The 26,153-nt window shown below is 39.1% G+C and overlaps 1 protein-coding gene across 3 annotated transcripts in view; it reads left to right on the forward strand.

Annotated features, from left to right (window-relative positions):
• The first annotated feature begins 888 nt into the window (after window positions 1-888).
• Window positions 889-26,153, forward strand: part of TBC1D5 (TBC1 domain family member 5) — a 472,654-nt gene continuing 447,389 nt past the window's right edge. For all 3 annotated transcript variants that reach the window (XM_024197361.1, XM_029910981.1, XM_024197362.1), the window contains exon 1: window positions 889-1,008. The gene's annotated coding sequence lies outside the window, so the exon portion shown is untranslated. The remainder of the gene's footprint in view (window positions 1,009-26,153) is intronic.

Raw genomic sequence — 26,153 nt, forward strand, 5'->3', positions numbered from 1 at the left:
AAAATATATTGTATGCTTATAGCGCTGTCTTCAAAGGCTTTGAAAGCACTTTTGCTACCACTAGCTTCACAGTATGCCAAATTACATGGGATTTTCAAACACATGGTCTTGTGAGGTGATCAATGAAGTGCATGGGATCACGCCGCTCTGGCAGCATATCCTATCCAATACCCTCTTCTCTCACCCACAGATTGATACTTCTCCTCTCTCTCTCTCTCTCTCACTCTCACAATTCAATTTGTAGTTCTCTATGGGCATGACCAGCTGGGGAATGTCTCTGCAAGGGACAGGGTAGAGCCTCTGCTCAACACAAGGCCTTCAGCGTGTATGTGGGACTTGGTCCTGTGGCCACAGGGGGTCCTGATTCAGGGTAGGAGGGTCAGGGTGGGTTGCTCCATAACATGACTCATACACTGGCCTCCACCCCACGCTAAAACACAGAGTCATGAAGCTTCATGATCAGGGCCCACCGTGCTGGCGTCCCTGGTGGGAAAGAGGGAAGAGACAGGACTGTTTCCACACAGCCCACACTTGGGGACAGCGAGTGGGGGAGGGGGGTGGAGTGAGCGGGGGAGGGGCCTCTTAGAAGGGGCGGGGCCGCAGGGCAGGGCAGGGGTAATCAGGTTTCTGCAAATAGAAGGTTGGGAATCCAAGCTTCCATCCTCACTGCTAGGCGTGCGGGAGGCTGGCGCTGGCCTTGGCCCTCCCTCTCCTAGCGCCGCTCTGCCCCGCCCAGGAAGTTTCTCCCCCCCGCAGCGTGGTCGGGCCGGCAGAGCGCGAGCAGGCGCGCTCCCGCAGCGCCGCTTCCCTGCAGCCCGGGCGCCTGCGTGCGGGAGGGGGCGGTGCCACGCGCGCGCGCACGTCTGTGTGCGGGCAGAGCCCGTCCCCTTCCCCCCTCTTTGCCCCGCTTCCCTTGCGGGTCGCTGCCGGGCCGGCGTGGGTCTGGGCAGCACAGACAGGGAGGGAGGGAGGCTGAGCCAGATCTTCGTGCCGCAGTGGCCGCAGCAGGTAAAACCAGCCCTAGAGCATCTTATCCTTTCCCCCCAGCCTGACCCACTGCCCTCCTCCATCCAAGCCTCCTGCAATAAAAGTGACCCCCTCCCACTCACCAACCTCCCTGCCCCCTTCGCCCCATACCTCTCTCATCCCCCAGCTGTCACTGAGTTGCAGCAGGAGCGCTAGGAAGTGGCGGTGAGGCCTGTATGCTAGAGCTGCTGTAGGCTGCCCCTCTCTCGCCTCTCAGAAACTTCCTCAGGGTCATTTTGGGGAACTGATCGGTGCCTGGAGATTAATTTGAGAGATTAAGTTGAGAGCAGACAGTGTCAAACAGATTTTTTTTTCCTGTTTCCCTTTCATTCCAGGCTGTGGAAGTGGGTGGGGAGGAGGGGGCATGATCTGGCATCAGATTTTTTCCCCCAAGATATATATATATATATATATATGTTTTCATTCCACTCTTGGGAAGTTAAAAACTTCAGCGTTCCTCCTAATTCCTTATAAACAGTTCACAGAAGTTAGTTTTTCTTTCCCGTCCCTAAATGCCCCCCCCATCCCTGTTCTTTTCACCTTTTGGTTTCAGTTCATTCTAATTATCAGTCTGTTGCCTTAAAAACCGCAGTTTCAGATATTAAATTGTTCCCTTCATATTTGTTTTCTTCTTCTCTTGGGTATAGTAGTTTGAGTTACTTAGCATCAGTTTCAAGGCAAGGACTGTTGTTAGTAGGGTGACCAGACAGCAAGTGTGAAAAATCGGGATGGGGGTGGGGGGTAATAGGAGCCTATATACGAAAAAGACCCAAAAATTGGGACTGTCCCTATAAAATCGGGACATCTGGTCACCCTAGTTGTTAGCATACTTCCAACTGTTATAGACTGCTGTATACTCTTAGAGTGCTATACTATATCTCCATAAGTAGTTTGGTTTAGCTTGAGACCTTGTGGCATTTTTTGCATCATGGAGCCTTTGTGGACTAATCCTAGGAAAAGTTTTGCTGCTGCCATATTGGCATCTTGCCTTAGTGCTGTGGTGGTACATGTTTGTAAACATTTAGAAACCATTTATTTATTTTACGGAAGAAGCATGTTCTGGTGGGTAGAACATTGAGTGGGAGCAAGGAGACCTGGGTTCTTTCCCCAGTTCTGCCACTTACTTCCTGTGTGACATGTGAAATACACTTCTCTGTACCTCTGTTTTCCCCAATGGCAAAAATTGGTAATAATACCTACCTTTGAGATTTATGGAGGAAAAGCTCTCTCAGAAAAGCATTGTTATACCAGTGGCCATTGTCTTTGCTTTTGTAAAATGTGCTAATTGATGGATGTTATTTTTAGGTCTGTTGTTTATTACACAGTAGTTATTTGTTTACTTGTATTATCTCTGTCAAGGATTTTAGGCCAAAAAAACTCTACAAATGTTTTCCAAACAAATCTGGTCTACATTGTTGACACTGAAAATATTTAATTAAAAAATTTAGAGAGATAAAATGGAATTAGTAACCTCACATTATATGATGTATGCATACCTCAGTTTGAGACATCACATACTGTTATGTTTGGGGCTTGTCTGGTTGGGATTTTATATTCCTTGATAATGGCCTACTGAGAAAGGAACCTAATACTTTTACTGTTTTCAAACCAGTCTGTGGTTTGAAAATATAACAAATGTATGGCTTACTGTCATTGCTGAGAGGTTCATTGTTAAACGTATTTCTACAGGCTCACCTAGTATGGAAATCTCCAATTTTGGTATCGGCAGGCTCTAGCCACTGTCCCTCTGAAGTACAGAGGTGAAAGAAATGAAGTGGAATGTAAGTTCATTGATAGTGGTTGATCAATTTTCAGCAGGCTTTTCTATTAATTATTTATATTGTGATGGCACCCAGAATATTCCAAGCAAGTGCAGAAGGAGAAACCCCCAGTGCTGAAGAATTTTGTAGTCTCAAGAATTTGATTATTTTTACAGCTTCATACTCAAAGTTAATAACTTTAGTTACTCCTGAGCCAATGAATGATGTTCGCCTACTCTTTTATGATTCGTGAACCTATGTTTTAACTATAGTGTGCAGATTAAAATAAGCATGAAAACAGAGTAATTGTCATCTGTTAGACATACACGTGTGCATATTTTTTATATTTTGTGATGACTTCATAATTCAAATGAAGCTACAAATAGATCAATTGAAGGCAAAAGCTATTTCAAAAAGCTACTCAGGGGTTCTCTGTTGGTTCATAAGATAGGGAGGAGACTCTGTACCCTTCTTAGTCCCATACCCTGCTTCCAAAGTGGGAGGCTTGAGTCTTTGCTTCTGCTGTTTGTTTTCATGAGTAGTTAAATGAAAATGGGGATACTGGTGTAAAGTTCTTTGAATTGTACTGATGAAAAGCACTATTAAAAGCTAGGGCTTTTGATTATTTTCTAGTTACAGTAGCATATCAGCTGAAAACCAAGGTAGGACCTACAACTGTCTTAATGACCACTAACTCCTACCAACAAACTTTTCTCTTTCTTAGTTTTTAAACAGAAATTAAATGGCAAAAAATCTTCCTTAACACAGAGTTAAGGTTGCTTGATAATAGCTTGTGCCCCTCCAGAATGTTCAGTTCAGCAAAACTCAAGACTTCTGAAAACCAGGAAATACAGAATTAAGGAAAATGTTCTGCCCTCCTTGAGCAATACACCACAATGCCCATAGTGCACATACTCGCACTCTGCCTTTTTGCTGTAGTGGACAGGCACTACCTGCATTTGCCTTGCACTCAAATGCTGTTCCTACTCCCCCAGCAGAAGTCCATACTTGTTAATTTAACAACCACATTATACCCTTTTACAACCCCTTCACACTTGAACATAAGATATCACTTAAACCTCTTCTTTCTCCTACCCATCATTAAATCCACAGACTGCTTTGATATCCCACCTCACTACTGACCGTACCTATGGCTACGGACACAATCTATACAATTCTGCGTTGAAATGATGAAAACTGGAACCTGAAGGTACATATGCAGTTCTTTCTTTAGATGACATTTGTGGGGACTCAGACCCAGATCTCCTTATATCACAGTCACAGCTATGTGGTGCCCCTCAAACTAATCCCCAGATCACCTCATATTACAATCAGAGCTCTTCCAACCTGTTCCAGCTTATTCCTCCATGATTCAGTACAGCTAACACAAGGAATACAGCTGGTATGCATACAGATATTTCTGAAATGGCTATTGCAGCGCAAGAGTGGGGCAGAATTAAGGTTTTGTGGACATTTACCTTAATTCTGTATTTCAGAAATTTGAGTTTTGCTGACTTTGACATTCTGGACAGGCACGAGCTACCACTGGGCAACCTTAGTTCTGCGTTAACTAAATCTTTTGCCATTTAATATCTACTGGTTTAGTCTGTCCTCTCTTAGACCATATCTAATGTAGTCAGGTATCACAGGAGTAGCCGTGTTAGTCTGTATCCACAAAAACAACAAGGAGTCCAGTGGCACCATAAAGACTAACAGATTTATTTGGCATAATCTTTTGTGGGTAAAAAAACCCACTTCTTCGGATGCATGGAGTGAAAATTTCTCTTTGAAGTCTGTTTTTGAAGTTTTTTGTTGTTGAAGTATGGCTACTTTTAAATCTGTTATCGAATGTCCAGGGAGATTGAAGTGTTCTCCTACTGGCTTTTGTATGTTACCATTCCTGGCCCCACAGTATGCCAACATTTTTATGGCTGACTTAGAACAACGCTTCCTCATCTCGTGTCCCTAGCGCCTTCAAAGAGAAACTGCAGAGCTACAATTCATTTGCAAATTTAACACCATTAACTTGGGCTTGAATAGGGACTGGGAGTGGCTGGGTCACTACAAAAGCAATTTTCCCTCTCTTGGTATTGACATCTCCTCATCAATTATTGGGAGTAGACCACATCCACTCTGATTGAATTGGCCTTGTCAACACTGGTTCTCCATTTGTAAGGTAACTCCCTTCTCTTCATGTCAGTATACTTATGCCTGCATCTGTAATTTTCACTCCATACATCTGAAGAAGTGGGGTTTTTTACCCACGAAAGCTTATGCCCAAATAAATCAGTCTTTAAGGTGCCACTGGACTCCCCGTTGTTAATGTAATCAAGTAATTATCATTGCTCCCTTGCCAACTTCCAGTTCAATGATTAATTCATCTTTATCTATCATAAATCACAAAATAGTTACCTTGTGTGGTGCTTTGCCTTTTGTGTTAGAAAAGTATCATCTATAATTTTTAGAAACTCGAATGATGTTTTACTACTGGCTGAATGAGACCTCCAGCATATGTCTCCTATTGCAACACATTCTCTCCCCCCCCCCCCCCCATGTTATGGACAAGTGTTTAAGGAGTAACTCAGCTATTCTCTCGTTTGATTTGATTGTCTATAACATACCCCTGCCTAGGATTTGTTAGTTAGCACAGCGTTTCTCTAACTGGGGTCCGCAAGGGTACTCCAGGGGGTTTGTGGGCCCCACTGATCAACTCCTTCCCCTCCCTTCCTCAACTCCTCCCCCTCCCTCCCAGCGTCTCCTGCACGCCGGGGAACATCTTCCCTGGTGTGCAGGAGGCGCTGGGAGGGAGGGGGAGGAGTGGGGATGGGGAAGAGGAGGGGCAGTGATGGGGCGGAAAGAGGTGGGGTGAGGGTGGGGCTGTGGAGATGGGGCCTGGGGCTGAGCAGAGGGACTTGGGGGTCTGTGAAAAATTTTAAATCAAAATGGGGGTCCTCAGGTTGCTAAAGTTTGAGAACCACTGAGTTAGCATATTGATCCATAAGTATTCAAGGTACCGTGGTTCTGAGTTATTGATAACCCTAAACCAGGAATGTATGAACTATGTTTAGCATGAAATACACATATTTGATAAACATGCCCATTATTATGTAGTATATAACTTTTCTTTATATATGCTTTGAGAGTAGCCTTTTCTTTTTACTGGGAGAAAGAAATATGGTTATTTGTTAAAACAGGATTGGACTTACATTTCAAGGACGGCATGGGGTCTTAATGGACCCTCTAGAACTGTTGCTAAGTATTTTTGATATTTTAATTTTATTTCCATGTAATATCAGAATGGCCATGCTGGATCAGACCGGTGATCATCTAGACTAGTATTCTGTCCCCCATGGTGGCCAAAACCAGATGTTTCAAAGGAATTTAAAAAAAACCCCAACCCCAATATGTAACTGTAGAATAATCTGGCTATAGCAAAGGTTTCTACAAATTCCTATAACATACTAGTTGGCATGTGGCCTAAAGCATGAAAGTTTGCATCCCTTAGAATATTTTTTCTTTTTAATATACATCTTCTGTACTGTGGATGTTTTCATTATCCATACAAATACCTCACCCTTTTACAAATACTACTAAGTTCTTGTTTTTTATTTAGCTAGCCACAATAATGCTCAGCTCTTATGAATGGTTAGAGAAATGTAGAACACAGCAATACATATGAATAGTTTAAATTATTCCTTCCAGTATGCATTACCTTGCATTTGTCAACAATAAATTTAATCAGTCATAATGCCGTCCATTCATCTAGGTTTTGTAGATATCTTTGAAGTTCTTCAATCTTCTGTAGTGTTGACTAATCTAAATAATTTTATTTTTCTGCCAGTTCTGCTGTATGGAGCTGTAAGAAACCCCACCATTAACCTTTTGCCATGCTGAAAATAGTCCATATGCATTTTCTGTATCTCTAAGCCATATTCTTTTCTGTAGTAGTAATGTACTACTTATATCATGATTAATTTTCCTTAACAGCCTTGTTATGAGGAATACTGTCAAAGGCCTTTTTGAAAATGTTTCTTCTTTACCCACTATTTTGTTGGTATATATTTAAAGAATTCCTGTAGATTAGAGAAGGAAGATTTTCCTTTGCAGACGCTGTATGGGTTTGTTTCTATTCAGTCTACAGAGTATGCATGTGTTACCTAAATTATCTTCTGTAAGATAGTTATTTTGTACACTTCTACACTACATTAAGTAATTCTATAAGATCTTCTTTGAAAAGTAACTTGTAAAAATGGCATTGTAGATTTTATGTTAATCTCATAATGGTTCCCATATCAAATGTGCTCTGTTTGGTATAACTCTGACTACAACTTGAATAAATCTGAGTAATAAAGTGCCATCTCTACATAGCCACTTTTCAGTCTTTGATCACAAGGTAGTCAAAAATGAGCAAAGAATTTTCTCTAAATTATTCATGTGATTAATACTTACTGGTTTTATATTGCTTTCCATCCATAGATGTTGGTGCTTTACAAAGGTGAATATCATTTTCAGTGAGAGGCAAGTGATTTATCCGAGGCCTAACAGCAAGTCAATGATGAAGCTGTAATCAGAACCCAGGTCTCGGGATTCCCCATCACAGAGTCAATCCACCAGCATGAACCAAAATATTTGATAAGTCACTTGATTTCCTCTTCCAAGCTTTAACAATCTAAACACATTAAATAATGGGGTCTTTTAAAGAAACTCCAGAAATATAATGAAGGAGCAGGCTCAGAATGAGGAGTTGGTACTAGTGCATTCAGGAAGAATGCAAAGAAGTGTTTAGGAACATAGTTGCTGCTAGAATAAGGCCATATAAGTCAATGGAGTTAGTCTAGAAGAAATTTTGGCCCTTAGTTTGTAGATTTAGTCAGGGGATTGTTTTTAGTTTGTAGAACAGTACTGATGCCTGATCTTGGCTGCCCTGCTTTCCTTAAGTCTTTTGTACTGGAATGATAGTGGCTGGGGGTATTGGAAAGTGGGCCTGTTTTATGTTCAGTGAACATAACTTATTTCCTAATTACTTTATGTTAGTAAAGAAAATTCTGTGCCTACTTCCTTTCCACCCCAACAATATAGAATATCTCTACATAGAACCAAATACTGGACACAGTTATTTGAAAATGGGTGCTTTGCTTGACTTTCAGTTAGTCATGAGTCAGTGGCATCCTGTTTCCTTCTTTAGGCCTCAACCTATGTTGCTGATAAATAAGTTGGGGGGGAAGTTAATAAATTCAGCTAATATATCTGTTCTTCTTTTTTCCTTTGGCTTTTTATAGCACTTCTGTACGCTGAAAAAACAAAGCAGGTGCTGCCTGTGGTGATACCTAAAGTTCATTATATCCCTGAATCTTTATGCACACTGCATCCAGTTGTCTAGACTAGGAGGCCAAGAATTTGATCTTGTTTTTTTTCTAATTGTAGACACTCATTTTCACATAACACTTACCCTGCCTATGCCTTGTTAACTTAACTTTCTTCCTGGAAAAATATAACAGGTAACATTTAAAAGAATCTGTTCTTTGAAGTGTTCAGAGAGCTGGACTCTTGTAACTTTCACTTCCTAGTCTGATGAAAGAATAATGGACAGCACTGAAGAGGAAAATGTTACATACAGGAAGTTTGTGTTTTACTGTGATTAGAGAGAACTGCATTTATGTCACTCTGGGTGCCAAAACCATTGCAAAACTCTTTGAAAGAAATCAGTGGTTTGTATACACCCTTTCAAGCTGGTTACCCAGTGTTTGTATTATTTTGAGTTTTTTGCATCTTCTTAATAATGAAACCTGCCTTAAAGAAAGGGAGATCGACTAAGTAGTGGTTGGTTACTTTATTCCCTCTTCCCTGGTTTATGAATTTGCCTGCTAGCTTACTTACATATTTCCACAATGACTTACTTTAAATTATGACATTAAGGATAGAAAAGCTGCTCTTAGCCCCAGACTGAGTCTTGTCTCATCCTGGGACTTGGGCAGATGTAACTTTGGAAGGAAATTCCATATTTGGAGAGAGGAGTTGAAAACATTTTGTCAGATCATTTTTTTTTTTTAAATGGCAGCTATTTGAAAAATTAGACTAAATCCTGGGAGAGTTGGCAGAGAGTAGCTGAGGTGGTCAAAGGTGACTGCTAAATTTATTACATGGATTACACCTCCACATGTATAGGAGAGTATATGTGTAATTTATGTCTGTGATAACTTTGCCCATTAGAATGAAGTATGAGTTTGAGGGGAATCAGTCCTGATGAAACTGGATGAGGAAAAAGCAATGAACAATAGTAGCTGCTGTCACTGGACATAGGTGCACTCTGAAATTATGCCCAGTTGAGGCTGATTAAGGTCCCCAATACAGAAGAAATGAGTGATGGCATCACCTGGTTCCAAACCCAGCTGAACTTGCATATGATTCTGGTAGCAATGGTTTGCACGCAACTGCTTTAGTGAAAGGAGATGATTCTGTAGAGAAGAATCCTAAACCTGTCAAACAGGACTCTGTACCATTGGGATTTGATAATCTAAGTGAATCAACTGGACAAAGCCCTCTCCAAGACTAGAAGTTTACCAGATCCTGGTAAGAAGAGAAACTTATGTTTTGGCTAGACTTTGTGCGAAGAAGTGGGAGAAGAAAGAGGAGAGAGTAAATAAGGGTATGAGGGCAGGGGAGAGGGCAGAAGAGGAGACAGACATTGAAGATAACTTGGGAAAAGATGCTCCATGATTTATTGTAGTAAAGAAAAAGTGGTGTAAAACCAGTACAAAAATTGAATGCACTCTTTTATTGCCCTAATTAGTATATGGTGTGGGATTGTATGGCCTTGGTTGGCATAGTAGCATAGGTATTTTTCTCCCAGGTTAGTAGGTTTTGTCCTTGGTCTAATCAGTGTCAGTTATATTTTCTGAGCTCCGGGTACTGGAATTGGAATACAGTACATAGCTTTTTACCTATAGATCAGGAGTTCAAATCTGAAATAGGTCAATAGTGAGTGAAAGCCATTGCCATTTTATAGCTGTTTAGTGAAACTATGTGAAACTTTTTTCTTAGGCTACTTCTTGCTGTAGCTGGTATCTGACTATGGTTTTAACTGTCACCCTTGTTGGTAATCTCAGTTGAGGTAGCTCACAACTAAGTTGAGTTAGGACACAAGGGGGTTATTTCTCATAGCTCCTCCCTCCCCATGCACCCTAAACTCAGAACTGTTCAGGGGACACCTCCACTTTGGGGATATCAGGGTCCATATAGCTCCAGCCACGTGAGCCTGAAGAAGAAAGAGAAACTGCTGTGATGGGCTGCCTAGAAATGCAGCTGGCAGGACCAGAGGTGAGCAGCTGCTGCAGGGACTTTCAGACACTCATGATATCATCAATACCGGATAGCTTTCTACAGTTTTTACTCTGGACTTTCTCTCTCCTTTGCTGTTTGGCTGCTCACTTCAACTCCCTCCCACCTCCTTCCTCAGTTGTTTTTTCAGCCTAAATCTGCATGATCTCCTTCCCTTCTCTTCCTTTGTCTCTCTTTAGCTAATCTCCCAAAAAAATCCCAACCAAAAAGTTTAACTACGCCCCAAAACCCGCAATAAAACACTGGAACAAAACACAAATTGTAGCACTAACGTGACATTTGCTGACCATCACAATATTCATTGTGCTTGTATATTATATTCTTTCTCCAGTAATGATTTGTCTGCCTTGTCTATTTAGCTTGAAAACTCTTCAGGGCAAAGACTTTTATTCCGTGTTTGCACAGAGGGGTGCCTACGTGATACTATAATGTAAATAATAGTGAGGTGTAGGTGAGGAAGGACAGATGTAATATCAATACCATTACATGGTTAATCACTGAAGTGCAGAGCATGATGGAGTACTTTCTAAGATAAACAAGTAGATGATTTTGGCTAATTGTAGGTGTCATGGAAGCAGTAGGCCTTAAGGTGGGATATAAATAAAAATAAGGCTTTTTTGAACCATCTCATAAAGGGCATTCATGTGCTGCTGGGATTATTGAAAAAAATCTTGGAGCTGGCTAGGGGAGAGATAGAGAAACAGGGTACAGAGCGGCAGAGACATGTAGAGTCTTAAAGGAGATGACAAGAAAATTCAGCTTTATCCAGTGAAGAAAGTGTGAAGCCATGGAAGTATTTTAAGAGTAGGGTGATCTGGTCGGATCATCTTATTGGCATCATTTTGATTGGAGGGAAACTGATGTAGGTTACACCGAAGAGTAGGAAGTTGCAGTAGTAAACTCTGGACAGGGCCGGCTCTGGCTTTTTTGCCTCCCCCGGCAAAAAAGCCCCCGGGCGCCGGGGGCAGGGCGGCGAGAGGGCGGCGAGCCCCAGCTGGAGCTCGGCTCTCCCCCCGGCGGGCAGAGCGCAGGGGGGAGGTCGTGGGGGGGAGGGCGACCAGAGCGCCGGGGGGAGGGCGGCGAGCCCGGCTGTGGCCCCGCTCTCCCCGGCGGCCGGAGCGCCGCGCCGCCCCCCTCCAGGTGCAGCCCCAAGCACCAGCTTGGTTGCTTGGTGCCTGGAGCCAGCCCTGACTCTGGAGATGAGTTTTAACTGTGTGGACAATGAAAAGGTTGTATCTTAATTATATGGGTGAAGAGGCAACAGGGTTTGAACATGGCCTGAATGTGCAAGGCAAAAGAAAGAGCTGAGCCTGAGGAAGGGACAGGGAAGACAGTGATGTGTTTGACAGGGATAGAGGGATCAGAGAGCTTTCAATCCAGCACCTCTCAAAAACATTCTGTTCACTTAACAGAAAAAAACCAAATCAGCATTAGTGCTTTAATGATTACATTAGTCTTTGAGACTTATTCTGTAGTGTTTGTGCTATGTACTGTATATATTTCCCCTCTAGTTAATAATTTTTTTTAAAAAAAAGTCAACCTGCCAGTGGGTCTCTAAATTGCCAAAGTGTTACATTTTAACTAACATCTCTCATTTGCTCTGACCAGACAACTACTAATATCAGTAATCAAATTAACCTCCAAGTAAATGAAAAAATTGAGTACTAGTTCTGCTTTTTTCCAACTCAGTGAGAAATTACCTTTCAAAGCCCTGAGCTACAATTTTCAATGATTTCATCATTATATGGTATTAGGAACAGATAGGAATAAAATAGCTGCCATTTGACTTGGGTCCAATTTTCAATATATAGCTAAGAATTTTGATTGGTAAAGGTAATAGTTACACCAATTTATATTGCTGTTTATTTTGCAGAATTTTACAAGAACAGAAATATACTTTTAACTCCAAAATGCTTTTGTAGCAGCCAGCACAAACTTTCTTGTTTTCTAACAATTCATCACTGTACCTAGCTGCAGTATACAACAAAAGTTATGGCTGGGTCTAGACATGCTAACTTCTTTGCTGCACCTCTTGGGACTGGGGTTTCCCCAGTTCTCTTGCCTTTGACAGTGCTCACATTTTTTCCTCTCCCTTTGATTTGGCATTCTCTGGAATTAAAGATGGGTTTCCTCTCAGTAGTTTTCAAAGTCTCTACTACCAATATTGGATACCTTAACATAGTTTTTGAAATTTAAATTTAAGGGGATATTACCAAAAATAAACAAAGTGTTAGGTTGTCCCTGTGATGAGCAACCATAGCTGTGTCTGAATTTAGTAACAATCCATTGTTGAAAGTTGAAAATGTTACATAGCCATAAGCTTTGTCCCTCCTAATAGCAGCATGTTGTGTCTTAACATCTGTCTCAGTCTTTTATGGCTGATCAAGCTGTGTCCATGGTCAGTGTCTGTCAGTTTTGCCTTGACTTGTCTCCTTGTGTAGCCAGAAGCCCTCTGTTTTTAATTCTCTGAGGGCTTTATTAGCCCAGGTGTTAAGTCTTCATTAGCTTGTTGTGTATTATGTTGGCCTTTAATTCAAATATCCTTACACAATTACATGTAACAACAGATTTAATTAAGTTCATGCCTATTTTGTTTGGCTCCACTACTTCGTTATAAAGTCACCCTTGTGTGCAGGGCAAGGTTTTTTATTTGCCCATTTTAAAAGATGCTTTGAATGTGTATTTTACACTTTTAAATTGGATACCTTACACATAATTACTAATTAAAGTCAACATAATTACCTTTGACATTTTGTATCCAATTGAAGAGTTTTCATCCCAACTTGGTGTCTGAGTATTCCTGTTTTAGGAGTGTGTCTCTGATTGGATAACATACACTGCATAGATGCAATAACAAAATTACAATAGTTTAATATTAAATCTGGTTTATTGGATAGTCGAGGCACCAGCTGTCACAAATATTCATTGATCTGCTTCATTGTGAAAGACAAAATTATATCAGACAGCTTTCTGTTACAGCAGGTAAAATGGTTCTTTCTCAAAAGCAGAACTGAGCGATCATCAGTAAAGTTTTCAGATTACACCTCTACCCTGATATAATGCTGTCCTCGGGAGCCAAAAAAAATCTTACCGCGTTATAGGTGAAACCGCGTTATATCGAACTTGCTTTGATCCGGTGGAGTGCGCAATCCTGCCCCTCCGGAGCACTGCTTTACCACATTATATTCGAATTCGTGTTATATAGGGTCGCGTTATATCGGGGTAGAGGTGTATTTACAGTAATAAGAAATCTTGAAGCACTTAATGTTTGGACTTGACTTTATTTAGAAATTTAGCTGGCACATTTCAGTTTTACAGCTCTTCAGCTTACTCACTTTAAACAGTTGTTGTGGAAAACAAGTCAGGAATGTTTGTTCCGGGAATCTCTGGAATCTTAGATCCAACATTAAGAAAAATGACTTTGAATGGCAGGGAAATGGAGATACAAATGCCAGTAACTAAGCATACACCTATCCTGTCAAAAATCTTAAATGATTTAATTGTCTTGATTTACTTTATTTTGTCATGTGACTAGAAAATTGAGCAGATTTCTTCTTGCAGTATCATTCGAGATTGGTGTTCATGTAGTGCTGCTTTTGATCCTGAAGGTAATCCCTCATAATCGCAGATGTTAAAGAACATTGATTACATTTTCTAAGGTGATGTATTTTGCCTTGGTAAAAAATACGAAAGATTAGAAACTACACTGTATAAAACTTGTGTGGACATCATTCCTGCTGTTTATATTTGACTTTGCTTCATATTTAGATTTTGGGCTTTAGATGATTTCATTAGCTATTTTTAAAAATAGTCATTTGTACTGCATGTAAAACATAAGGTTAAAATGAAATGAATTCCTCTAATGGAGTGGAGCTCTGGATAGGTGCCTTATAAATAATAAATAAAATAATGCTGTCTCTTTCTGACAACCATATGATTTCATAAAATTAGTTTACTGTGAAGTATAGCATTTGATACTATACATGACTCAATAGATGAAGCTTGTACAGTAGGAATAGAAAATTACTTCTGCACAGTTTATTTTTTAACATAGACATTTCATCTCACTGAATATATTTGGGTTGCCATAGGCTTTCTCCAATATTGGAGATCATTTTTTTTCTGTGTTCCCTTGTTTTGCTGTTCTCGTGACATTTTGTCATTGATAAGGAAATTAATTGACCTGACAGGGGTCAGACAAAATATCTGTTGTTCGCCCATATGTTTTGCAGTATGTCAAACAATACACTTGTTATTGTTATGGATTCTTATGTAAAATGGATAATAGTGCTAGCATGGTTAAGTGGAGTAATGCATTACCTTCTGGATGCCTGCTGAGTAAGCACTTAGTTCATGAAGTCGAACATTGCCGTCCTAGGTTTCAGATTGTTTGAGATTTGTTCCAGGAAGGGAAAATGGGTCTGTTCTCATAGGCATGGAGTCATGAATAGCATTGCTGCTGACTTCAGCAGTTGAAAAGCCTCCATTTAAATAAACTTTGAACTAACTGTTCAATATAATTACAATCAATATATATTTACTAAGAGGCTTGAGAGGGAGGGCAAGTGTGGAGCATACCAGGCAGTTATCAAGTTAAGCCACTTTCTCTTCATTGCTTCTGCCTTTGTTTCTGTTCGTTGTTTATATGTTTTTATTGATTTTTGGTCTAGAGGTGCTGGTGGTTGAAATGTGTTTAATGTGTACCAATTAGTTATTTGCCTTATAGGTTAATATTTTGTTCCAAATGCAGTGAAATTAAAAAAATAGAAAATAAACAGAAATGGATTCTATTTCAAATAAGTAGTAGCAAGAATACTACTGAAAAAGGTTTAATGAATGAACAATACATGCATTTCCTAAAGAATAAAGAAGAGATGGTCAGAGCTATATAGGGCCTTGAAAGTGATTATAGGAAATTTGAGCTTGATGTGCTGTGGGAACTAAGGGAAGAATTTGAAGAGAGAAGTCATATGGTCAGAGTGATGACCAGGAGATATACTTATCTTTGTGGCTACAGTTTTTTAGGAATAGGAATGGGGTGAAATGGGTGTTGTGGCGGCTAGTGAGGAAAAGGTTAGAATAAGTAGAAGTGACGAAGACCTGCCTGATGGTTTTATCTGTGTGGACCAAGGAAGATGTAGATCTTACAAACGTAGTGAATGAAGTTGCAAGACTGGGATGCTATCTGGAGGTGTGAGGACAGAGGGGACTAGGGGGAGTTTCAGGTGACCTTTTGGGTTATAGGCCTCAAAGACACACACAGAATGATGGTATGCTCACTATGAGAACTTGTGAGGATTGGGAGAGGAGATTTTGTAGGAAAAATCATGTTTCGCTGTTAAGTTTGAGTTGATGTTAGTAAACCCAAAAGTATATTTTATGAATGTTACCTTTTTAGCAGGATGAATTTAGATTGCATTTGTTTCAGGGAAGTATCTGATTTTGAAATGTTTAAAGGACACCATCAAAATTTTGCCAAAGATTTCATCTGAGAATCAGAGTATGCATAAATGCAGGAATTCAGTCTTTGGAATAGTTTTTTGGGGGATGCAAGAAAAAAATTAAGCAGGTGGAGAAAACTTTAATTTACAGTTAATATTTTGAATCTTGTTTATTAATGATATTGGCATTTAAGTGACAAAACCGTAAAAGTAAGGCTAGTAGGTTAAACCAATATCATAGACTGTTTCCGATCCTGATGTTCATAGGCCTTGGTCTCACATGTTCATCTTAACCTTTTCCTACTAAAATTAAGAATTTCCACAAATACACCATGACTTCTGGCATCAATAAATTCATTGAGGAAGAAAGGTGGAGTATGTCTCAGAGTGTTGGGTAAGATCTTACATTTTGATTTGAAGAGACTGACTCGTTTTATATATGTAGTCAATGATCAGTACAATTATTTGAGACTTGACTTTTTTGTTCCATGTGCTTGACAGAAGAAAATGCAGCCAGCCCTGTCAGGCTTTTGTTGTTTAAGTTCAGCTCTTTGACTCACTGACACTATAATGAGGAGTAAACAAGCACCCTTTCTTTGAGTTTATAGTGTCTAGTAGATTTCTAAATTAATAGTACTTGTTTAATAGTTATTAAACCATGTCACTTTAGTAAGATTTATGATTGTACACATGAACATGGAACAGTTTGCTTATCAATTAAATAAGATTACTCAAATTATTTGCTTGCACCTATTCACTTGAAGTATAGCCCTGCTAGCAGTGCAGAACATATCTGTGCTACCACATCCTTTTGGGTTCCCTATACACTTTTTCTGAACTCTGTGCAAAAGGAGCCCACGTAGGAAGGCAGAGTTATGCGGCTGTTGCTCCTGATGAGCAAGCTAATCTGAGTCTTGGCCTAGTGGACTCAAAGCTGGATTGGCTCCAGGCTTGTTAAGACTTCACAACTGCTTAGAATCCTTTTCTAGTAGTGAGACATGAAAGAAAGTAGTGTCGGGGAAGGGAACACTTGGGTTTTGGGGTGTGAGGTCAATGCCCATTCATGTTCGATTCCAAGTTGCCTTCATCTGGTGCTTTTTGCTCCCAACTGGGGGCTTCTTCCAAGAACCTTCTTCCCCACTTCTTTATGCTCCCTGTTCTTTGGGAGTTATCCTCTCTCTGCATCATGCTGTCCCTTACTGAGGGGTTCCTCCTCATTCCTCATATTTTCTGGTTCTGCCCTCAGCTGTTCCTGGCATCCAACTGCATGCCAGTTGCTGACTATCCCTGCAACATTACGCCTTCTTCCATGTCTAGTCACTCTATTTTTGCTCCATCCTATTTCTTCCCATCCCCAGTCAGTCTATCCCTTCATTCCCTTCCCCATTTGCCTCTCTCACTAAACACACTGGTTTTGGGAATATTGTTAGTTGCTGCTAATCCAGAGCAGCAACATACAATTTTGATCAAAATCATGGAGAACTAATGGGGGTAGGATATGTACACTCCCTTATGTCTATTTCGCTTCCCTACATTGGATTCCACCACACTTCTATATTTTTGTCCCTCTCCACCCTCCCCAAAAATCCTTTGTGCTTTCATTATCCTATTTTGTTTCTTTACCTGGTTGCAGCAATCCTTTCTCCCCCGACCTATCTACTCATCACACATACACCCATGTCCTGGTTCACTCTCGTAGACTTAAAATTTTTGCCAAATACTGAATAAACAAGGACTTTCTGGTGTTCAAGGCAGCGTGCAGGTGAGAAGCCAAGCCTCCCCTTTTCCACTGTTGCCGGAAAAGAGGACGGTGCTTGTATTTTTACCTCTGTCCTAGGAATTACTAAGGGACACTCTCTTGTAATCTCCATTGAGTAGGTATGATAAATATGAAGCTTTCAACCCCTTTGGCTGTTAAAAGGAAGAAGGGACGTTCTTTGTTTTTCCCCCTTTCATCATCTTTACTGAAAAATCCATGGAGAGTGATAGAAGGTAGTAGAGTCTTGAATTCAAATTTAGTTTCTGATGAAATGAGTTTGATCTTAATCTATTCCTGAATGGACACTTTTTACTCACCACATAATTTACTGCTGGTGGTGATCTCTATTTAAGAGGCCCAGAATCAGAATAGCTTGGATATTACAAGTTGAGACAAAGGTACATTCACATAATTATCTGAGGAAACTTACACTGTTTACACTATCCCAGACTCAAACCATTGCAAGTAGGCCCTCAGTTCACTTTTTAAAAACACATTTGTAGAGTAAATATTAATACAAATATTTATTAAAAGCAAACTGATTTTGTTAAATTAGAAAAGCTTAGCAAAATTCTTCTTGCTTGTTCACCTGGGAAATAATAAAGGTCAAGTAAAATATCATGAATTTTTTTCTTCATTTTCATGGAAAAGGTGGACAGGTTTTGTGCCCGGGCTGCCAACTTTTCAATAATTTGGTAAGCTCAACAGAGAAGTCTATAGGGAGAGGAGGAGGTAAAGCTTTTTCTGCCCCTTCCCCCTGGCCAAGATATTGCTGTCCATCTTATAAAGTGAAGCATTACAAACTTTTTCCTCTGTGGCAAAACATTTTTCCCTGATGAGTTGGAAAAATGTGTAACATAACTCTTATGATCATTTATAAAAACTCAGTGGAACTTATAAGATTTTAACCAGGGTTTAAAAGACTTGGTTTAAAAGACTTGATTTAATCATGGATTTCTACATAAAAGTGCATTCTTGTTGGTTGTTAGAACCTTAATACATATTCTTCACAACTCCGAGATAGATGTAGGTTTCATTTTTAGAAGGTACACACTATACATTTTTTAAAGTGATTTATTTTGAAAACTTTTCAGATTAGTTTTACAGCTATGTCAGAAAATGAATGATTGTTTGGTTATTTCATTTACCAAAGGTAATTGAAGCAGATATTTATGAAGTCATTGGGAGGTGAACTATCTCCAATTCAACAGGTTAATCATTAATATTTGGAGGATTTTCTTGCCATGCTGTATTAGGAGAACATCACCAGACAGACATTTAAATTGTTTTATTTAACTAAAATAACAATGTTATGTATTCTGGATTTTTTTCTTCAACAGCAAACATATAATATTTTAACAAAACAAGCATATTAATTTTAGAATTTAGCTAAACATTCAAGTTTTTTAAAATCAGGTTTGTTTTTGTTTGTTTTTAACTAAAATAGTTAAACTAAATATTAAATCGCCTATGTCAGCCAGGTCAACGTGAGAAACTTAAAATATTGGCTTCTGCAGCTAACTCAGTCATCTTCACCTTCATTTTCCTGTTTGTTCATAATCTGGAAAAGAAAAACAAGCTTTCCTGCTTTTTCAGGTCCCAAACAGTTTCTCAATTTGGAATGAATTAGTCCAAAGGAAGAAAATATTCTTTCTACACTGGCAGAAGAAGCTACTGTTGTTAAAAGTGAGATTATCACTTCAACAGTCTCTGAATCCAAGTGCTTAAGTGACTTCCACCAGTTCACTGGTGTGACTTTCTTTAAAACATCATCAGCAAACATATATTTCTTGAATGGTTCACCCTTAGCTCTGAAGTTTATTATAGTTGGCATTATGGAGGGATGATTGTTGGATGTCCATGTCATAGCCAACTCCTCTTCTTCAGCAGTTAAGGTTTGACCTTGGTACTGAGTATTGAGAATATTTGCAAGAAAATGAGCTGGAGATAGTACTTGACCCATTTGTTTTTTTTTATGCTTGTAATTTAACTCTGTCACTGCATATTTCTCTTTTTAAGATCTTACTCAGTTCCTTCCAAATTTCAACAGCGTCAGCAATAAAACAACTATTTCCCTGCATTTTGTTCAAGGCTACAGAAATAGGCTTCAGGGTACTCAGCATGTGTTCAACATTTCTCTTAAGCCCAATGTTGAGAATTTTGGCTATGACAGTGCCATCTATTTTTTTCATGATTTTGTTCACAAACTGTCATCAGATTAGGCCAGTTCTTGATATAGTGCTCAAAACAGTCCACTACTGAGTTCCATCGCACATCTTGTGGGAGAGTTAGCTTGGTTCCTCCCACTTTTTTCAGAGCAGCTGCTGCAAAGTGGTTGTTATGGAAGTATTTTGCAATTTCAACATTAGCCTTTATTTCTGGAACACGGAAGTCTTTGGCCACGAGGTGCATCAAATGAGCACTGCAACCGTATGTTACTAGCTTGGGACTCTCTTCACTTCTAAATTTCTTCTCATCTTGGATACATTTGCAGCATTGTCGGTGACCAAGCTGCATACTAGACATGTGAATTTTTTTTCACAATTTGTTAAAGCTTTTACTGCTACTTCATGTAAATTCTTGCTGTGTGTGCATTTCCTGATGTATCAATTGTTTCTGTAAGGAAGACATTCCCTTCTTCTGTTGTCACAAGCACATACAACAGGATCATTGTAGACATTGTTAACCTGAGTTTTGATGGGTGGAGCAATTTCACCCTCTAGACCTTTTGCACACTGCTCAATTTCTCTTTCATACACTTTATCCAGCAATTTGCCTGCGACATCTGCTCTGTTGGGTGGACTGTATCTTGGTCTTAATGACTGAACCATATTAATGAAGTGTGGGTTCTCAATCATACAGAAAGGAGAGTTTGTTGCATAAACAAACTGGGCAATTTTTTTCATCAATTACCTCTTTTTGTAATCTGCTGGTTCTTATCACAGACTTATCTGTGGTTGTTTCTGGATGATGGAGATTTTTTCTTCTTTTTGCTACAGTGGATATACTGTGGCTATGTGACTTACATGATGTGCCTGAAACACTATCATTGGCAGATAACTCTGAAACTAGAGAAAATGATGGTGATCTTGAAGGTGGATAGTCTTCAAAATCCTGTTTGTTGAGGATGGATTCTCCTAAACAAAATAAGTCAATGCAGTTACTTAATTATTACTACCATACTGCCCATTTAGTACTATTCATTGCATTCACTGACACTCAGTACTACTTTAAAGATGAGATTGTAAAAGGAAGCTCTGCCCATTTCAGCTATTTATTTTTTTATCACAGCTGCATCTAAAATGATAGTACCATAGAGTAACAACTATATTTTTTGCTCAAACATGAGAATTCAAGAATAGTCCAGAAGGAAGACAGGCAGTCCTTATGAAAGAAGTATGAATTAAAATTTTTTACCAACCTGAAGATCCTGCATGTTCAGACATGTTCCTTTCATCATCTTCAAGGCAGCTTCCTGCTGAGAAGGAACTCTTCTCATGACGTTGTTTCGTTCGGGCAACCAGGCCTTGCATTTCTTTGTTGCACTGTTTGCATTCTGCACGCATGCCTGTCTTACCCACAGGTAGAGGAACTTAATTAAAATATTCCAAACTGGGTCTCTTTTACAGCCTGCTGCCATTATAGGTTTTCCTTTCTAGTCAGAGAATGGTATGGTAGATCTCAAATCAATGAAGGCTACACTCAGAAAGACCTAAGACTTCTGAAATATGCTGCTCAAACAGTTTCACTTTTGTTTCTACTGCCTGTCCCTCCCTTCTCACATTTATCTCCAGACTTCTTCTTGCCCAGATCTATTCCGCCCCCAACAATCTTCTATTCATTGCACTTTTTGAAACTTTGCACTTTTAGAGAGAGGTAAGGGATTGCCTCTGTGTACACAAATTTGCAGAGGGACAATAGGACTGAGGTCTGTTATTTCTCACCTCTATATATTTATTTATTTAAAAACATTTTTGTTAACAAGCATGTTATCTCTGGAGACACAACTCCACAATTTGAGAACTGCAAAATTAAGCATCTCTGATGGTATCTTCTAGACTGAGCACTGAGTCCCATTGGGTAGATAAAAAGATTAACCTAAATAATCTATACAGAATCCCCTGAGACCCTTAGATTGGGTCCCTAATCCATGAACTATTGGAATTCATTTACAAAACTTTTCTTAAACATTACATGAATATATTGTCTCATACTATAGAATTAAAATTTATAATCCCTATTCCATGATGAGATACATTATTGCTCAAAGATATCTTAATTAAAACTATCTTTAGATAGGTTTTTTCCTGAAAAGTATTTTATCAAAAAATCCATTGTAAATAAAAAATCCGATTTTTTTTTTAATTATTAAAAAAAATCATTGATTTTTATCCACCCTGATTTTAACAAATGGTATCATGGATGCCTAGAATTATATAATAACAATTCTTTGTTCTGTTTCTCTGATTTTCAATTCCATTGATAGTTAATAAGTAAGGGGTCAAAAGCTTGAAGAAATTACACCGCATAAATTGGAGCTCTCCAAATATTTATTAGTAATCCTAAAGATAATGTATTAAATGAAAGGGGAAAATGCAACTTTGTGTATAGATTTGTTTTCAGTTGAAACTGAAATCAGCCAATGAATCATGCTGAACATAGTTAACGATAATTACTTTTAAAAAGCAGTGTTACAGGTGTGATCTGTCAACAATCAGCAATTACTCCCTGTAACAATGCTGCTATACAGGCCATTTTGAGTGTCCATTGGACTATGTGAATAGGAGTTGTGATCTGGAGTTAGCACAGAGAAACTGAATGTTTTGTTGAACAGGCGTAAAATACTCTAATGTTTCCGGTTCCAGTTGTCTCCAAACTAGGATAATTTTTTCTCCTTGGTGGCATAAGTTTAGGTAACACCTATTAGGTAACTGCTAGTGCAGTTTATAGAAACACAATTAGTAATCTGAAACATTTTACTCAATTTAAATCTCTCACACACAATTTGTTTTCATTAATGCTTTTTGTTTTTTTCCTCACTATAAGAACTTCATTCTTCAGTATCCGATCCTATTAATGAAAGAATTGGACTCTGCTCAAACTCCATCTTACATAGCGGACAGAAAATAGCCTGATGCAGTACCATTATTTTATGTAAAAATATTAATTTCTCTTAATGGGCGATTTTGCTTTATTTAAAGGCATGTAACTATTAGAGGGTTGACAGAATGAGATGTAGCCTAAAATGGCAAAAAGCATATTAATAATGCAAAAAATGACATTAAAGGAACACAAAGATTATGTATTCTATTTAAAAACAGACTGTGAATGTTCTCATAGCAACTTTAATTAGTTCTCAGTGCAGATAGTTGTGATGCTTCCAGGAGTACCCAGGGTTGAGAGGCACCTCGCTACTGTCTGTCCTTAGTGTGAGGAAGTCTTGTCTGTGCCTGCTATTGAACAGCTCTCTGACTCCACCAGCCTGTGGCAACTCAAGCCCTATTTTACGGGTTAGTGGTAGGCACATACACATTTCCCAAATCCTCCAACCGTTGCTCTGGAATCTTCAACTCCTCTTCTACTGAATGCTCACAGAACTCTCAGGTTCTCTATTCCCGAAGGAATAGTATACACCAACTTACAAGATTCAACTCAGGATCATCACTCAGCTTAACACACAGCACTTAGATATGTTTGCAGTGAAAACAAGAATAAGTTTATTATCAAAGAACAGAGAGTCAAACGATTGTAAGAGAGAACAAAAAACGATCACACTGGGTCAGATCAATGGTCCATTTAGCCCAGTATCCTGTCTTCCCATAGTGGCCAATGCCACATGCTTCAGAGGGAATGAACCGAACAGGGCAATCATCAAGTGATCCATTCCGTTTTCCACTCTCAGATTCTGGGAATCAGAGGCTGGGGACACCCAGAACATGGGGTTGCATCCCTGACCATCTTGGCTAATAGCCATTGATGGAGCTATCCTTCATGAACTTGTCTAGTTCTTTTTTGAACTCTGTTATAGTTTTGGTCTTCACAACATCCCCTGGCAACGAATTCCCCAGGTTGACTGTGCATTCTGTGAAGAAGTACTTCTTCTTTTTTTTTCTTTTTTTTTTTAAAACCTGCCTGTTAATTTCATGGGTGACCCCTGGTTCTTGTGTTATGGGAAGGAGTAAATAACACTTATTCACTTTCTCCACACCAGTCATGATTTTATAGACCTCTATCATATCCCCTCTTAGGGCTTGTCTTCACTACCGCGCTAAATCGGTGCTAAATCAGGAGAGTGTCTCCTGCTAACATAGCGCAGTGTAGACATCACTTTAAGTCCATGTAAGTTATGTTGCTCAAGGGGTTGTTTTTTTTCCACACCCCAGAGTGATGTAACTTACATCGATTTAAGTGGTAGTGTAGACAAGCCCTTAGTCATCTCTTTTCTAAGATGAAAAGTGCTAGTCTTAATCTCTCCTTTTATGGAAGCTATTCCATACCCTTAATTGGTTTTGTTGCCCTTTTCTGTACCTTTTCCAATTTTTATATATATCTTTTTTGAGGTGGGGTGACCAGAACTGTATGCACTATTCAAGATGTGGGACTATTGGAAACAAAGGATTACAAATAAAACAAAATCATAACCTTTTTTTTTTTAGTGCTTAAACTTAATTCACAAGATATTCCTGTTTCTTACAGGATAGCTTACCCCAAATCCTTTTCTCAGCATTTTCAGCCAGGATGGCTGAGATTCCCCTTTATAGGATTAAGGCTTCTAGTGGTTTGTCTTCACACACTGTAGGATGCCAGAGCACGTGTTTGCACCCCAGATAGACCAGACCTTTGATCTTCACCTGAAATACAGGTCATCCCTCCTCCCCACTGTTTACCTCTTCCTGTTAATTTCCTTCAGAAGTCTCTGCAAGCTCTTAATTAGCTTTTGACTCAGTATTCTAATAGACTTCTAGTGTGAGAGAGACAGTGGTTCACCAGGGAGGTAAGTGTCTCCCACCTCCAGTCTGGAGCAGTTTTCCTCAAAGCATGCAGCATTTGAGTGACCAAAGCCTAGAGAACAGAATTTTCAGCATGTATATATAACTCCTCACGTAGTTTCTGGTCATACGTCTCACAATGATGATGATGACCGGTGTGACACAGGCTTTTATTAGGGAATTTACAGGGGTGAATGCAGGGGATTTCTGTACCCTTATGTATTGTTCTGCCCTCTGCCACTTGGCAACAAGAGGTCCTTGTGTCAGAATACTTTAGTTAGACTTTTGGGTTTTCCCATGGGGTGGAGTTCAGAGCTACTTTTTTTTTTATTTTATTTTAAAAAACTCAAAAAAGTGTCTTTAAAAAAAAAAAAAAAAAGTAGAAATGAGTTTTATAGACTGAGTCTCATAATCTGAAAACTCAGTAGTTTGCCAGCCTCCATTACCTTTCTGCATTTCATGATTTATTCTATTTAAAAATATATAATCTTAATGTAACATTGGTTTTTACATTATTTTGCATTTCATTCCCTTGTTTTTATGTTAGAGAGAGAAACTTCTCATGTATGTTAGCATTCAGATTTCTCCAACTAGGTTTTGATGTTCATACGCTTCTTAGAAATAAATGATATTCTGGAAGACAGAACTCACTACCCAGGGAGGGGAATGGAATGATGAAAGGGGTATTTGTATCTTTCTGTCCTGTTGGGTTGAGGGCATCAGCACATCCAAAAAAGCAAAAGATGAGAATTATCAATTGATTAATGGATTCATAAATAGAAAATATTTGGAAAAAATCTGATATAATACTTGATCTTTTGCAGTACTTCTTTAAGGGGCCAGTTGCATGTGACAGAGTTTAAGTGTAGGCATGTTCCCTGAGTTTGTTTTAAGAGAGACCCTAATTTGTAAGAGAAACTTCTTCTTGATGCCACCAATAAATTAGACCCAGATAATGATATTCTTCGTCAAGAATACAGGTTTTTCTACTTACTTTTCTTTCTCATACTTAAATAATTTCTCTGTTTCCCATTTATAATGGCTAGTACAAAGAAATGTATCGCTATGTGACTGATGTGTCTCTTTCATTTTTGTGGGGCACAGCATTTTGTTTTAGTCATTTATTTCTTTATACAAGGCTCCACTTAATCAGAGCTCCAGTGCAGTTGATTAACCAGTAGGGTTTAGCAATTTCCTTCATGAGCATTTTCATCTTTTGCAGACAAAAATGTTTCCCTCCTTTATATTGAATGTTGGGGCACTCGTCTTTGCTCCTTGCTACCATAAGAGGCCCCAGATTTGATGGTGTCAAATTTTGAAATTCAGACCATCCGTACAAGTGGTTGTGTTGATGTAGTTCTCCCATTGTAGTGGATGAAACCAACTTGTTCACTGTATGCCAATGAGGGTGGCTGTTTTGATGAATATGGAAAAAGTGTATAGTCCAGTGCTTTGTTCCATTCCTCTAATTTATGACACAAATAATAATGGATGATGAATGAGACCTCCAAAACATTGATAGATTATCTTAAAAGGTGTACTAAATCAAAGAGGAGGAGACTAAGAAAATAATCTTATATAATGCCTCCAAGAAAAGTAAGCTAGTCCCAGTGTTATTTATTCAGCAATGTGCAAAAAGTCACGGAGAGAAACTTTGAAAGGGAACTACTGCAGTTAGTGAAACCGTAACATAACTCAGCATTCCACATGTGGATTTTATGTCATTTTAAGTGCCAAGAGTTTTAAAGGGACAGGGTACAGGTTGAAATAATTTCCACATATTAATGGTTCTAATATCTTAAAATGTAGAACTTAAGTGTGTTCAAATAACTGTTTTGCT

The sequence above is a fragment of the Terrapene carolina genome, unplaced genomic scaffold (assembly GCF_002925995.2).
Source record: "Terrapene carolina triunguis isolate 2854851 unplaced genomic scaffold, T_m_triunguis-2.0 Scaffold84, whole genome shotgun sequence".
Lineage (NCBI taxonomy): Eukaryota > Metazoa > Chordata > Testudines > Emydidae > Terrapene > Terrapene triunguis.